The following is a 12,858-nucleotide window of genomic DNA, read 5'->3' as shown; positions in this document are numbered from 1 at the left end:
AGTTAAACAGAAGAAAATATGCCTTCTGGAGTGGCTCAGTCAGAGTCCTGACCTCAACCCGATTTGAGATGTTGTGGCATGACCTCAAGAAAGCAATTTACACCAGACATCCCAACAGTTCTGTGAAGAGGGATGGTCAAAAATTACTCCTGACCATTGTGCACATCTGATCTGCAAATACAGCAAAACATTTGGTTGAAGTTATGGCTGCCAAAGAAGGTCCAACCAGTCATTAAATCCATCTGCACTGTGAATGTTTGCATGGTGTGTTCAATAAAACATGGAAACATTTAATTATTTGTGTGATGCGCGGCGCATTTCCGCATGAATGACAGAGCTCCACTCCGCCATCAGTCTCCCAGTAGCGATCGCCGCTAGTAAACTTTTAGAGGGCAAATCCCCCATCTATTTACTCTGTACAACGCTGCATTTTATGCCAGTGCTGTACTTGGGACAGCCATGTGACACGACTGTCCCCCTGAGAGGCACAGGAAGTGATCGGCTCTCATAGGCTGATGTCTACCTATCGCTAGTCTAACGATAAAAACACAATTTTTTCCTAGTGCTGCTAGTCATAAAATGGTATACACATTTCTCTCAAACAGACATCAAACAAATGACAGCGCTCATAGGCTGCAACTGAATTGTAGACCAAGGCATGTATTTAGCCCTGTGGGGCTCTGCATGCCTCTGTTGGTCTACAATTCAGTTGCAGCCTATGAGCGCTGTCATTTGTTTGATGTCTGTTTGAGAGAAATGTGTATACCATTTTATGACTAGCAGCACTAGGAAAAAAATCGTGTTTTTATTGTTAGACTAGCGGTAGGTAGGTCTTCCCCGAGAGGACCCGTCACCGGCGCCGTGGGGAAGTCTAGTAGGGAATAATTTGTGCACATATTATTTATACTAAAGCTAACGTCCTCCTTTGCTGTACCTGTTTTGAATGCATGTTGTGTATTTTAGTCCACAATTGTGGAGCTCTGCACATCTATTGCAGGTAGTCAATTTGTGTGCAGCCTCTGTTTGGAAGCGCTGCCAATGTCTCCTGCTGTACAAAATTGTGTTGAACTAAAGTAGACAGTGGGTCAAAAATAAAACCAAGTCTTAGACCAAGTCGAGGGCCATCATTGATACTGATTGAAAAAATGGTTTAGATTGCAGATTTTTTTTTACCTTACTAACATTCAAGCATAGCTTGCAAAGCAATACGATGTTAGTAGACCATGTACCCTTGCCCTAAATAAGAAAACTGGAAACTGTGCAACAGCTGGTCTAATTCACAATTAGAATATTAAAATTACTTTCTAGTTCAAGCTTTTATAGAGAGTTAACTTTCTCCCCTACAATCCCATGGTTGCTCTCCCCAGCTCCACACACTTCTAGTTCAGATCCCAGGCTACCTTCAGTTTCAGTTTGTGTGGGAGGGTGGGAGTAGCTGGGCAGGCAGCCTGTTGTAAGTTGAGGTCCCTCTGCTTGCAGGAGACTGTATATGATGAGGGGGCAGGATAAACTCTGTGGTGAAGGCTGCAAGAGGTGGCAGATTAAGGCTGTGTTTCCCTGCTGGTGCAGGTGAAGGAGGTCTGTACAGTGGTTATAAAGTCTGGGGAGGTACAGTCTAGGCTCTTTAAGGCGCAGAGGGTTCCCAGGCCGTGTGGAATACGTGGCACTTGGGAGTTGGCCCATGCACCAGAGTTTGGCATGTATGGTTTAAGGGTATGACATTTTTCAAGAAGGGGAAGTTTAAAAAAAAAAAAATCAGTTTTACTTTAAATGTCATCTTGCTCCACCTCCTGTCTGTTGAAGCTATATATCTTTCCTTCAAGCCTGGTGTGACAGACCCAACTCCAACTATAAATGCCTGCTTACGTGAACTACAGAAATGGATGAATGACAACTGGCTGAAACTAAATGCAGACAAAACTGAAGTCTTTCTGATTGGAGGGCAGCGCATGACAACAAAACAACTTAACTTGCAGTCTTCACCACTGGGAATAGGAGGCACGGATCTACGTGGCTCTAATCATGTGCGTAGCCTGGGAGTTCTAGTTGATGGGGATTTAAACTTCAGAACTCACATCTCTGCTGTGGTGAAATCATCCTATTTTCACCTTAGGAACATCGCAAAAATCAAGCACCTCATACCCCCAGAAGATCTACCAACCTTAGTTCATGCCTTCATTACCTCCCGACTGGACTACTGCAATGCTCTCTACACTAGCCTTCCAAAAAACCTGCACTCAATTTGAAACCGATTCCTGCTGCATCCATCTGCTGTGTATGTTTCATCTCTAATCTGACCTGCACTCAATTTGAAACCGATTCCTGCTGCATCCATCTGCTGTGTATGTTTCATCTGTAATATATTACATGTGGCTCATTTCTGCTGTCCTGCTCTGCTTTTCATATTAGTAGCGCCTAAGTAACATATTTACATTGTAATTTACTACTTGCTATTGAAATTCTGGCTTTTGTTTCACACTGCTGGCCTATCTGTAATTTCAAACAAAGTTGTAACACCTACAAGCTTGTTTGATTTGAAGGAGACTATAGTGGCCCTCCCCCCTGCTTAATTGCAAATCGTCTGCCAGACCATCCTGATTACTCATTTGCTCTGATGCTGTGTGTATATCAGGAGGTCTGGTAGTCGGGCCGGCCGACTTCGGGTCGTCTTCTAAGGGTGGAAATTAACCAGAATTTACCAGAATTCAACAGCAATTCAGCAGAAATCAGCATTACACCAAGGTAACTTCCTCAATCTTTTAGCCTCACCTGCATTCCTGATCACTATCCAAACCTCACTCACATTGCTTCCTCTCTCCTACTCCATGCATCCATCTACCTCTGTCCAAACCACTGCCAGCCTCCTCTCCACACAACGTAATGCACCCCTTCCCCCCATTCCTTTCTCTGGCTCACCCACACTTCACCCACCATATTCCTACCAACCCTTTGCCACCCCTCCACCACTACCACATGCTATTCCTCCACCTGCTTCTCCAGCTGGTCCCAGTGCTTTCTCCCTCCATCCTCAACCCACCCATTCCTAGACCCCCACTGGTCCCCAAACTCTCAGCCAACTACCTTCCAGCCCCTCCACACTCCTCTTGCATCCGCAGACCACACCATAATAATCTCATTCCCATCCATACAACCCCCAGGCACTCTCTCCCTCTGTTTTGTGGTCTATGGAATGCCAGATCTGTCCGCAACAAGCTCACATCCATCCATGAGCTCTTCCTCTCCAAATCCCTCACCTTCCTCGCCCTCACAGAGACATGGCTCACCCCATCTGACTGTACCGCAGCCGCTGCTCTCTCCTATGGGGGACTGCATCTCAGTCACACCCCCAGACCTGACAACAGGTCTGGAGGAGGAGTGGGTCTGCTTCTCTCCGCACCCTGCACCTTCCGGGTCCTATCACCGCCCCCTTCCCTGCACTTCTCATCCTTCGAGGCCCATGTAATCCGCCTGTACCAACCTCTCCCAGCCATCATTGCGGTCCTATATCACCCCCCATCTGCTCCAACTTCACTCTTCCTGGACAACCTGGCCTCCTGGCTCCCCCACATCCTGTCATCTGACCTCCCCACCATCATACTCGGGGATTTCAACTTACCTATCGATGAGCCTATCTCCACTGCTGCCAAGCAGCTATTCTCCCTCACCAAATCCCTTGGTCTCTCTCAGCACACAAATTCCACCACCCACCGCGCTGGTCATACTCTTGACCTCATATTCTCAAAGTCCACCTCCCTCAGCAACCTGGACATCGCACCTTTCCCTATCTCTGACCATCACCTCCTCACCTTCACTATCTCCCCACCAACAACTTCTCTCCCCACCCCTCAGCCTGGTCGATGGCAGAGAGACCTACGTAATCTCAGCCCAAATGTCCTAGCAAGTCCCCTTCTCTCCCTCTCCTCCCACCTACCCACCCTAACATGCCCCAATGAAGCGGCTGCACAATATAACCTTGCCCTCTCATCTGCTTTAGATCAAGCTTCCCCCTCAATCTTCCGCCCTATCAAGCCCCCCAACCCCCAACCCTGGCACAACACCCACACACGTAACCTCAGGAAAGAAACTCGAGCAGCCGAACGGAAATGGAGGAAATCACATCTCAATGCTGACTTCCTAGATTACAAGGCCAAACTGTTACTCTTCCACACTGCCCTCTTTGAGGCTAAACAAAGGTACTTTGCAGCACTGATTGTAACCCAAGCTTCCAACCCTCGACAGCTTTTTGCTACCTTCAATTCCCTCCTCAACCCCACTCCTCCCCCTCCCAGCTCCTCCCTCTCAGCCAATGACCTTGCCAACCACTTCACCACTAAAATTGCAACAATACGCAATGAAATTTCCCTCCTCCATCCCTCCCTTACCAATGCGTCTCAGGTTGTCCCCTTGCCTTCCCTCCCAGCGGCTCCCTTGTCTCATCCACCCCTCGCCTCTTTTGCTCCTGCCACCATTGATGAAGTCAGCCTGCTGCTAGTGGCTTCCCCCCCCCACATCCTCTCCCTGTGATCCGGTACCCGCGAATACTCTTCGTCCCCACTTCCCTGACCTGGCCCCAGTCCTCACCTCCTTGTTCAATCTCTCCCTTTCCACAGGCATCTTCCCCAAAGCATTCAAACAGGCCACTGTGCTTCCCCTGCTGAAAAAACCCTCACTCGACCCATCCCTACCCTCAAATTACCGCCCAATCTTCCTCCTTCCCTATGCTTCTAAACTCCTCGAACGCCTAGTCCACCAGCGCATTACCCAATACATCAACACCAATACCCTACTTGACCCCCTACAGTCTGGATTCCGACCTGCGCACTCAACTGAAACAGCCCTCGCCAAGGTGGTCAACGACCTTACCCTTGCCAAGGCCAAAGGCAGTTATTCCATCCTGCTCCTCCTTGACCTCTCTGCAGCATTTGACACTGTTGACCACTCCCTCCTCCTCCAATCACTACAGTCCATGGGCATCCATGGGCTTGCCTTGGCCTGGATCTCCTCCTACCTATCCAATCGCTCCTTCACCACTTCCTTCAATGGCTCCTCCTCAACTCCTGCCCCCCTTTCAGTTGGGGTCCCCCAGGGCTCTGTTCTAGGCCCCCTTCTTTTCTCCATATACACTTCCTCAATTGGCAAGCTTATCTCCTCCCTGGGCTTCAATTACCACCTTTATGCAGATGACACTCAGATTTACCTCCATACCCCCGATCTCTCAGCCACCACCATAAACAAGGTCTCCTCGTGTCTCTCAGCAATTTCCTCCTGGATGTCAGCTAGGTTCCTAAAGCTTAACCTAGACAAAACTGAGCTCCTGATCTTTCCACCCCATGCTGCTGCACCCATCCCAGGTTTCCACCTCACAATCGACAACACAACCATTCTCCCTACCTCCCAGGCCCGCTGCCTGGGTGTCACCTTGGACTCTGACCTCTCCTTCATCCCACACATCCAAAACATCACAAGAGCCTGCAATTTCCACCTCCGTAATATCTCCAAGATCGGCCCATTCTTAACCCCGGACACGACCAAACTGCTCATCCATGCCCTCATCATCTCCCGCCTTGATTACTGTAACTCACTCCTTTCTGGCCTCCCCCTGAAACGCACTGCCCCCCTTCAATCAGTGATGAACGCGGCTGCAAGACTCATCCATTCTTCGCACCGCTCTGCATCCACATCTCCCCTTTGTGAATCCCTGCACTGGCTCCCTATCCGTCTCAGGATAAGTTTCAAGATTCTATGCCTGGCGTATAAATCTGTGCACAAAACATGCCCTACCTACATCTCGGAGCTTGTTCACAAGTATACACCAGGTCGCCCACTCCGTTCCTCCAACGACCTTCGCCTCACCACCCCGCGCATTTCACACTCCCATGCCCGCCTGCAGGATTTCTCAAGAGCTGCCCCCACCCTCTGGAATGCCCTTCCACCACCCATCAGACTTGCTCCCTCTTTCAACACATTCAAGCAAGCCCTCAAAACCCACCTCTTTATGATGGCCTACCCACCTCCTACCACACAGTAACTCTCTAAGGAATATTTAACAGCCCCCCCTAGTGTTTCCACCCCTCCCTTTAGATTGTAAGCCTCTGGCAGGGTCCTCCACTCCCTAGTGTAATCTACAGGATCATGTGCTCCTGTCCTATGACAGCCTGTACTTGTATTACTGGGCCTACCTAACCAGCCCATATTGCATGATCATGTATTTTGTACAATTTGTATGTATAACTTTGTTCTATGTGTATAACCCTATGTATGTCATCCTTGTATCATTGTATATATTGTTCAGCGCTGCGTAATATGTTGGCACTTTATAAATACAATAAATAATAATAATAATAATAAAAAAGGACCTGTACCGCCTACAGCTGAAACAGAACACTGCTGCCAGACTGCTAACCAACCAACCCCGTCACTGCCACATAAAGCCAGTCCTGCACTCCCTTCACTGGCTACCTATAGAATGGAGGGTTCTATTCAAGATCGGCCAACTGACATTTAAATCACTGAATAATCTGGGCCCTGGATACATGAAAGAAATGTTGCAGCTGCGTAGCAATCCCCGCATTCTCAGATCCACAGGCTCTAATAATCTAGTCATACCCAGAGTCCACTTGTAAACTGTTGGTCCCAGAGCCTTCTGTCATGCTGCCCCTACGTTTTGGAACTCCTTTCCTCAACAGATCAGGACAGCTCCATCTCTAGAGGTGTTTAAATCTAGACTGAAAACCCACCTGTTCAGTTTGGCATTTGCAGAAATATAACTTTTGTTGTGTGAATACTTCGGGCGCTTTGAGTCCTATTGGAGAAAAGCGCTATAGAAATGTTATTGTATTGTATTATTGTATTATATAGCAATCCCCTCGATTCTTTAGGAATCAAGAATGTGTACTATTCTGAACGATGGAACAGGGTCATTATGGCCTCGTAATTACGAACTGGTCGTAATTTTGACAGAAATTTGCATTTTCAGCCTCGCAATCATTTGTGATTGGCTGCAATCACAAAAGGTTGATTTCGGTTGCACTCGTAATTGTATTCGGATCCGTCTAATAATTTCAAATTACGAGTTGTGATTTCGATTGCACTCATAACCAAGAAAATTATGTTTTGTATATGTTACAGGCAAAGTACGAAATTCAGGCATTCTATAGAATGCCTGACCATTTTAGGCAAAGTACTAAATGTCTGTTTCTGTTACGTACTTTGCCTAGGCATTCTGTGGAATGCCTAGGCATCCTATAGAATGCCTAAGACAGGTTCGGCAAAGTGCGAAATGTCTGTTTTATGTTACGTACTTTGTCTCTCTCCTCTCCTGTTTTGTCTGCAGCTCTCTCTTTCTCTTCCTTACTTTAGTTTTTTTCAGTAGTGCTCTCTTGTCTGTGCCTCTGCTTTGCTTTGCCAGTCTCACCAATGGCTATTCTCTTCTTTAGTCTCTGCCTCTATTTTCTCACAAAAAAAATCATGCTCATTCCTTGCTGCAAGTAGAGGATTGTATCATAACTTTTGCTGCATCATGGCTTTTCAGGCTCCTCCCCCTCACTAGCCTTCAACTGCCAAAACCCAATGGCCATTCCCCCCCCCCCCTGCACATAATGTCCAGCTTTTCTCTCCTCTTTCCTGCTCATGGGCTCCCCCCTGGCAATACCTGAAGGCTCCTCCACAAACGGTAAATATCAGCATGCATGCAACCATCATCATCACTAGCCTCCTCACTGACAGCATAGGTATTCCAGCTGTTACAGTCAAAGGGCCTGATTCACAAAGCGGTGCTAACAGTTAGCACCCTGGTGAAAAGCCTTTTATCATGCCTAAACTCAGTTTAGGCATGATAAGTTTAGGTGTGATAAGTTTAGGTGTGATAAGTTTAGGCATGATAAGTTTAGGTGTGATAAGTTTAGGCATGATAAGTTTAAGCGCCAACTGCGTTAGCACCGCAGTGCACAGCTGATCAAAAGTTTTGCGCTAGCAAAGATTGGTGCACTTCGTATAAAGTTTAATGGCGCTGCTTCGCGTGCGGGACTTTGCAAGCGATCTAAACTTATCTAAACTTAGCATGCCTAAACTTATCACACCTAAACTTATCATGCCTAAACTTATCACACCTAAACTGGCTTTTCACCAGAGTGGTGCAATGGTTATCATGCCTAAAGTCTCTAACTGGGTTAGCACCGCTTTGTGAATCGAGCCCTAAGTGTGAAAAAAAGCAGGCATTCTATAGAGAAAACCAGGTATTCTACACTTTGCCTGAACAACTTCAGGTATTCTATAGAATGTCTAGGCAAAGTACGTAATGAAACAGACATTTCGTACTTTGCCTAATCGCTTCAGGCATTCTATATAATGCCTGATTCCGTACTTTGTCTGTAACATATATAAATGCATTTGTTTTTTTATGTTCAGAGTGTGGTAAATAAACAGTCCCCCTCCCGAGCCTCTTGTCCCCATGCAGGCTGGGATAGCCAGAATGTGGAGCCACTGCCTCGTGAGGCTTTAGTTTTCACCCTGAGCTTTACCAGCCTGCATGCAGGGCCGGTTCAAGTAACAATTAGGCCCTAGAGCAAAATTAGCCTGGGGGCCCCCAAACAGACACCCCCGACCAAAAAGCGTCATTAGAGGCCCTTTGTTGCAGCCAAAATTCCCTCCTGGGCCCCTGAGCTGGCTGCTCTCCCTCCCCCAATCACCTCCCAACTGAACAGACTCTGTAGAGTCCCTGGGGAGAAACAGCTAATATAGGGAGGGACACCTCGGGGGCCCCTACAGGCTCTGGGGCCCTGGGGCAATTGCCCATTTTTTCCTATGGTAGCTCTGGCCCTGCCTGCATGGTCCATGGTATGGGGGGCTCTGGAGGAGAGGTGCGGACAATCATCTGTCTCTCCCCCAGAGCCCTTGTCCAATCGATGGTGGGAGGTTCATGGTGGCATCTGGGAGTCCCCAGGAGAAAAGAGTATCGGGTTAAATGAAATAAAAACACAAAAAATGAGAAAAATATTTTATAATTCACCATGAATACTTATCTTAAAAAAAACCTTTCCCACGCTAATATCCTCAGAAATGCTTTCACGTCAATCTTTAAACCTTGTTTGACGATATCGTCTGGTCGCCGCCACACACCATCACCTCCCCGCGCAGCTCTAGCTATACTAAGTATAGCTAGAACTTAAGCATATTTAAATTTGGATCCAAAACTCCCTATTGGTCTATTAGCCTCCCTGGTGGTAAGGATGAGGCTGACTCCTTATTAAAAAAAAACTTGCTACAAATGGTATAGACGAGTTAGCTTCGTCCAAGCTGAAAATTGGCCTGGAAAGCGTTATAATGGTGTTTGTGCACCACCTACTGGCAGTAGGCACCTATTACAGCATTACAGAAATTCAAGTTCTGGAATCTAATACCATACTGTATATTGTACAGAGAATGACACTTATTGCCACACTGTTCTGAACTCAGCCGTGACGGACTATAATGACCACTATGGCTAAGAGTTGTGCAGCAGACCAGAGTGTGTGCAGCAGCCCAATGATGATCCCTAAAGATCTGGCATGTCGGACCTTTTGCTATGCCTAAGCATGACCCAACGACATTGTTCTTTGCACCTCCCCAACCGCTGGAAGCCGCTAAGTCAGATGTGCTTGTTGTCCCTTCGCCCCCTGCACATTGCAACAGAGGCATCATCAGCCAAAAGCGGCAGTGCACTAACAACACTGTACAGAAGAGTCATCAGCCTTTGCACACTTTTTTTTTAGTCTTTTGATATGCAGGGGGGAGCGAGAAATGATGAGCGTGTGTAATGGAGAAGTTTCTGATGGTGGGAGCAGCGAGAACAATGCTATTGTGCTGTGCTCGGGCATTGCTAAAAATCTAACATGCCGGATCTTCATGCAATCGTTGTGCGCCTGATGTAGTCACGCTGATCTGACCATAATTACCACCCCCGCCATGGCAGTCGTTATGGTGCACCACTCAGGCTAGATTCACAGTGGGACGTTGCGTTTTGATGCCACGTTAAAGTCGCACCGCAAGCTTACAACGCAACGCGCCCAAAAAGTGGCAACGCAGCGTTACCGTCGCATACAGCAGATACAGTAAAAAATACAGGAAATGAAAAGTATGCTTCCAAGTCATTACTGAGCATGTGCAAACAGTCCAACGCAGCTAATAACGTGTATAACACACTGCATGCAGTACTTTTACTTAACGTGCAGCGTTAGGCACCAACGCAACGTGTGCACTGTGAACAGGGCATTGATTTTTAATTGCAGTGAGTTATTCTGCGTTAAATGCTGTTTTAACGCGCACTTTAACGTCCCACTGTGAACTTAGCCTCAGAGCTCAGACCAGCATGTGTATGGACCTTTAGGGCTGGTTCAGGCAGATGTCTCAATCACCTACCCAGAGTCTCTTTTCTGTAAAAGCAGGGGACACAGGAGTGCGGCGCTAATGAACAACCAAACCCTGCTGCTTACAGACAAAAATAAAGAACAAAATGCTTCTTTTGCATAAACTTTTGCATCTGTACATGTATTTCATCCATACTTGAGGAGGACTTTTCTATTTGTGATTAAAAAGTTTATTTTAGAGATTTAGTTTTTTGACGTGATTTTGTTTTGAAACTTTTAGTATACTCAAAATGGATACTAGACCCTTGCTTGAGGTATTTTAGTAAGTTGCAAATAAAAATTTCACAAAAATTAATTGAATCACTTTTTGCACAGAAATCCTGCAGAAATTGAATGCTAGGGAGGTTAATAGACCAATGGAAATAAATGCGGTGGGCACCTATTCCCATTGGTGCAGGAGAGCGGCGGTGTGTGGCGGTGGCCAGCGGAGATCTTCAATCAAGGTCGCTGCGGCCTAGTGTTGGGCAAACAGTGTTCGCCACTGTTCGGGTTCTGCAGAACATCACCCTGTTCGGGTGATGTTCGAGTTCGGCCGAACACCTGATGGTGTTCGGCCAAACCGTTCGGCCACATGGCCGAACTAAGAGCGCATGGCCGAACGTTCGCCGAACGTTCGGCTAGCGCTGTGATTGGCCGAACGGGTCACGTGGTTCGGACCCGAACGCGCTCTGATTGGCCGAACTGTCACGTGGTTCGGGTAAATAAATACCCGAACCACGTCATATCTCCGCCATTTGTCTGTGGGTTTAGCTTTGGGTAGGCAGGCAGGGTAGTTCGCGCTCCAGCCACGCTAGCCAGGGTCCCCCCAGTCATTGTGTCGCTGCTGGGAATAGTAGTACACCGCTCGCTCAGCCACACTATATAGCATTCTGTTTACTGCCACTCTGTGTACCTCGCTCAGCCACACTATATAGCATTCTGTTTACTGCCACTCTGTGTCTGCTGGGAATAGTAGTATACCGCTCGCTCAGCCACACTATATAGCATTCTGTTTACTGCCACTCTGTGTACCTCGCTCAGCCACACTATATAGCATTCTGTTTACTGCCACTCTGTGTCTGCTGGGAATAGTAGTACACCGCTCACCCGCCACTGTATAGCATTGTGCTCTGTGTCGCTGCTGGGAATAGTGGTACACCGCTTACCTGCCACTGTATAGCATTGTGCTCTGTGTCGCTGCTGGGAATAGTGGTACACCGCTCAGCCACACTATATAGCATTCTGTTTACTGTTCTGTGTCTGCTGGGAATAGTAGTACACCGCTCGCTCAGCCACACTATATAGCATTCTGTTTACTGCCACTCTGTGTCTGCTGGGAATAGTAGTACACCGCTCGCTCAGCCACACTATATAGCATTGTGTTTACTGTCACTCTGTGTACCTCGCTCAGCCACACTATATAGCATTGTGTTTACTGCCACTCTGTGTCTGCTGGGAACAGTACTACACCGCTCGCTCAGCCACACTATATAGCATTGTGTTTACTGCCACTCTGTGTACCTCGCTCAGCCACACTATATAGCATTGTGTTTACTGCCACTCTGTGTCTGCTGGGAACAGTAGTACACCGCTCGCTCAGCCACACTATATAGCATTGTGTTAACTGCCACTCTGAGTGAGCGGCAGTGTACTACTGTTCCCAGCAGACACAGAGTGGCAGTAAACACAATGCTATATAGTGTGGCTGAGCGAGCGGTGTACTACTGTTCCCAGCAGACACAGTCACCCCATTACTATATAGCATTGCTGGGATCTGTAGTACTCTGCTCACCCAACCATACCATTGTACTGCCAGTCACTGTGTATATTGCTGGGATCTGTAGTACTTCACTCACCGTCAACCACTATATAGCATTGCGTACTCTGCCAGTCAGTGTGTATATTGCTGGGATCAGTAATACTCCACTCAACGTCAACCACTATATGAGCTCACCATGAGTTCCTCAGAGACCTCCGCTGTGAGCAGCACTCCCAACAACAGCAACAGCCAACGCCCCATGCAAGCTATAACATCCACCCCAGCAGCCAGTGGTCAGCAGCAGCCCTCCCCGGAGGAGAACGTTGTGTCCATCGGTCCGGCGCCAGAGCGATTATTGAGGGCTGCCATTGAGGAGATGATGGGGCCTGATGTGGAGGAGGAGGTCGGGCTCAGGCCAGCATCCCAAGTTAATGTTGAGGACGATGAGGGGTCTGTGTCTGGGGATGTTGGGGTGGCAGAGGTGGTGGGTGGGTCAGACTCAGGAGAAGAGTTGTATGATGAGGATGATGATCGGGACCATCTGTATGTGCCTCAGAGTCCGACCCCGGAAAACATGTTGTATCGTGTGTTTAGGTACTAAAATCTGCGTTCCCACTTCCCAGTACTGCCCGGGTCCACGGATCCATATAATTTTTTGGGCAGCACTATCAAACTGTGGTACTATGAGTGAGTTGCCATGGTCCTTCTGTGCTGTCA

At 47.7% G+C, this 12,858-nt stretch overlaps 1 protein-coding gene across 1 annotated transcript in view; it reads left to right on the top strand.

Annotated features, from left to right (window-relative positions):
• Positions 1-7,597: 7,597 nt before the first annotated feature.
• Positions 7,598-12,858, top strand: part of LOC137531698 (vomeronasal type-2 receptor 26-like) — a 93,986-nt gene continuing 88,725 nt past the window's right edge. Inside the window, exon 1 of the mRNA XM_068251657.1 lies at positions 7,598-7,672. The gene's annotated coding sequence lies outside the window, so the exon portion shown is untranslated. The remainder of the gene's footprint in view (positions 7,673-12,858) is intronic.

This window comes from Hyperolius riggenbachi, chromosome 9 (genome assembly GCF_040937935.1).
Source record: "Hyperolius riggenbachi isolate aHypRig1 chromosome 9, aHypRig1.pri, whole genome shotgun sequence".
NCBI lineage: Eukaryota > Metazoa > Chordata > Amphibia > Anura > Hyperoliidae > Hyperolius > Hyperolius riggenbachi.
Note: the sequence above shows the minus strand (reverse complement) of the source record. Positions and strands in the feature narration are given on the sequence as shown.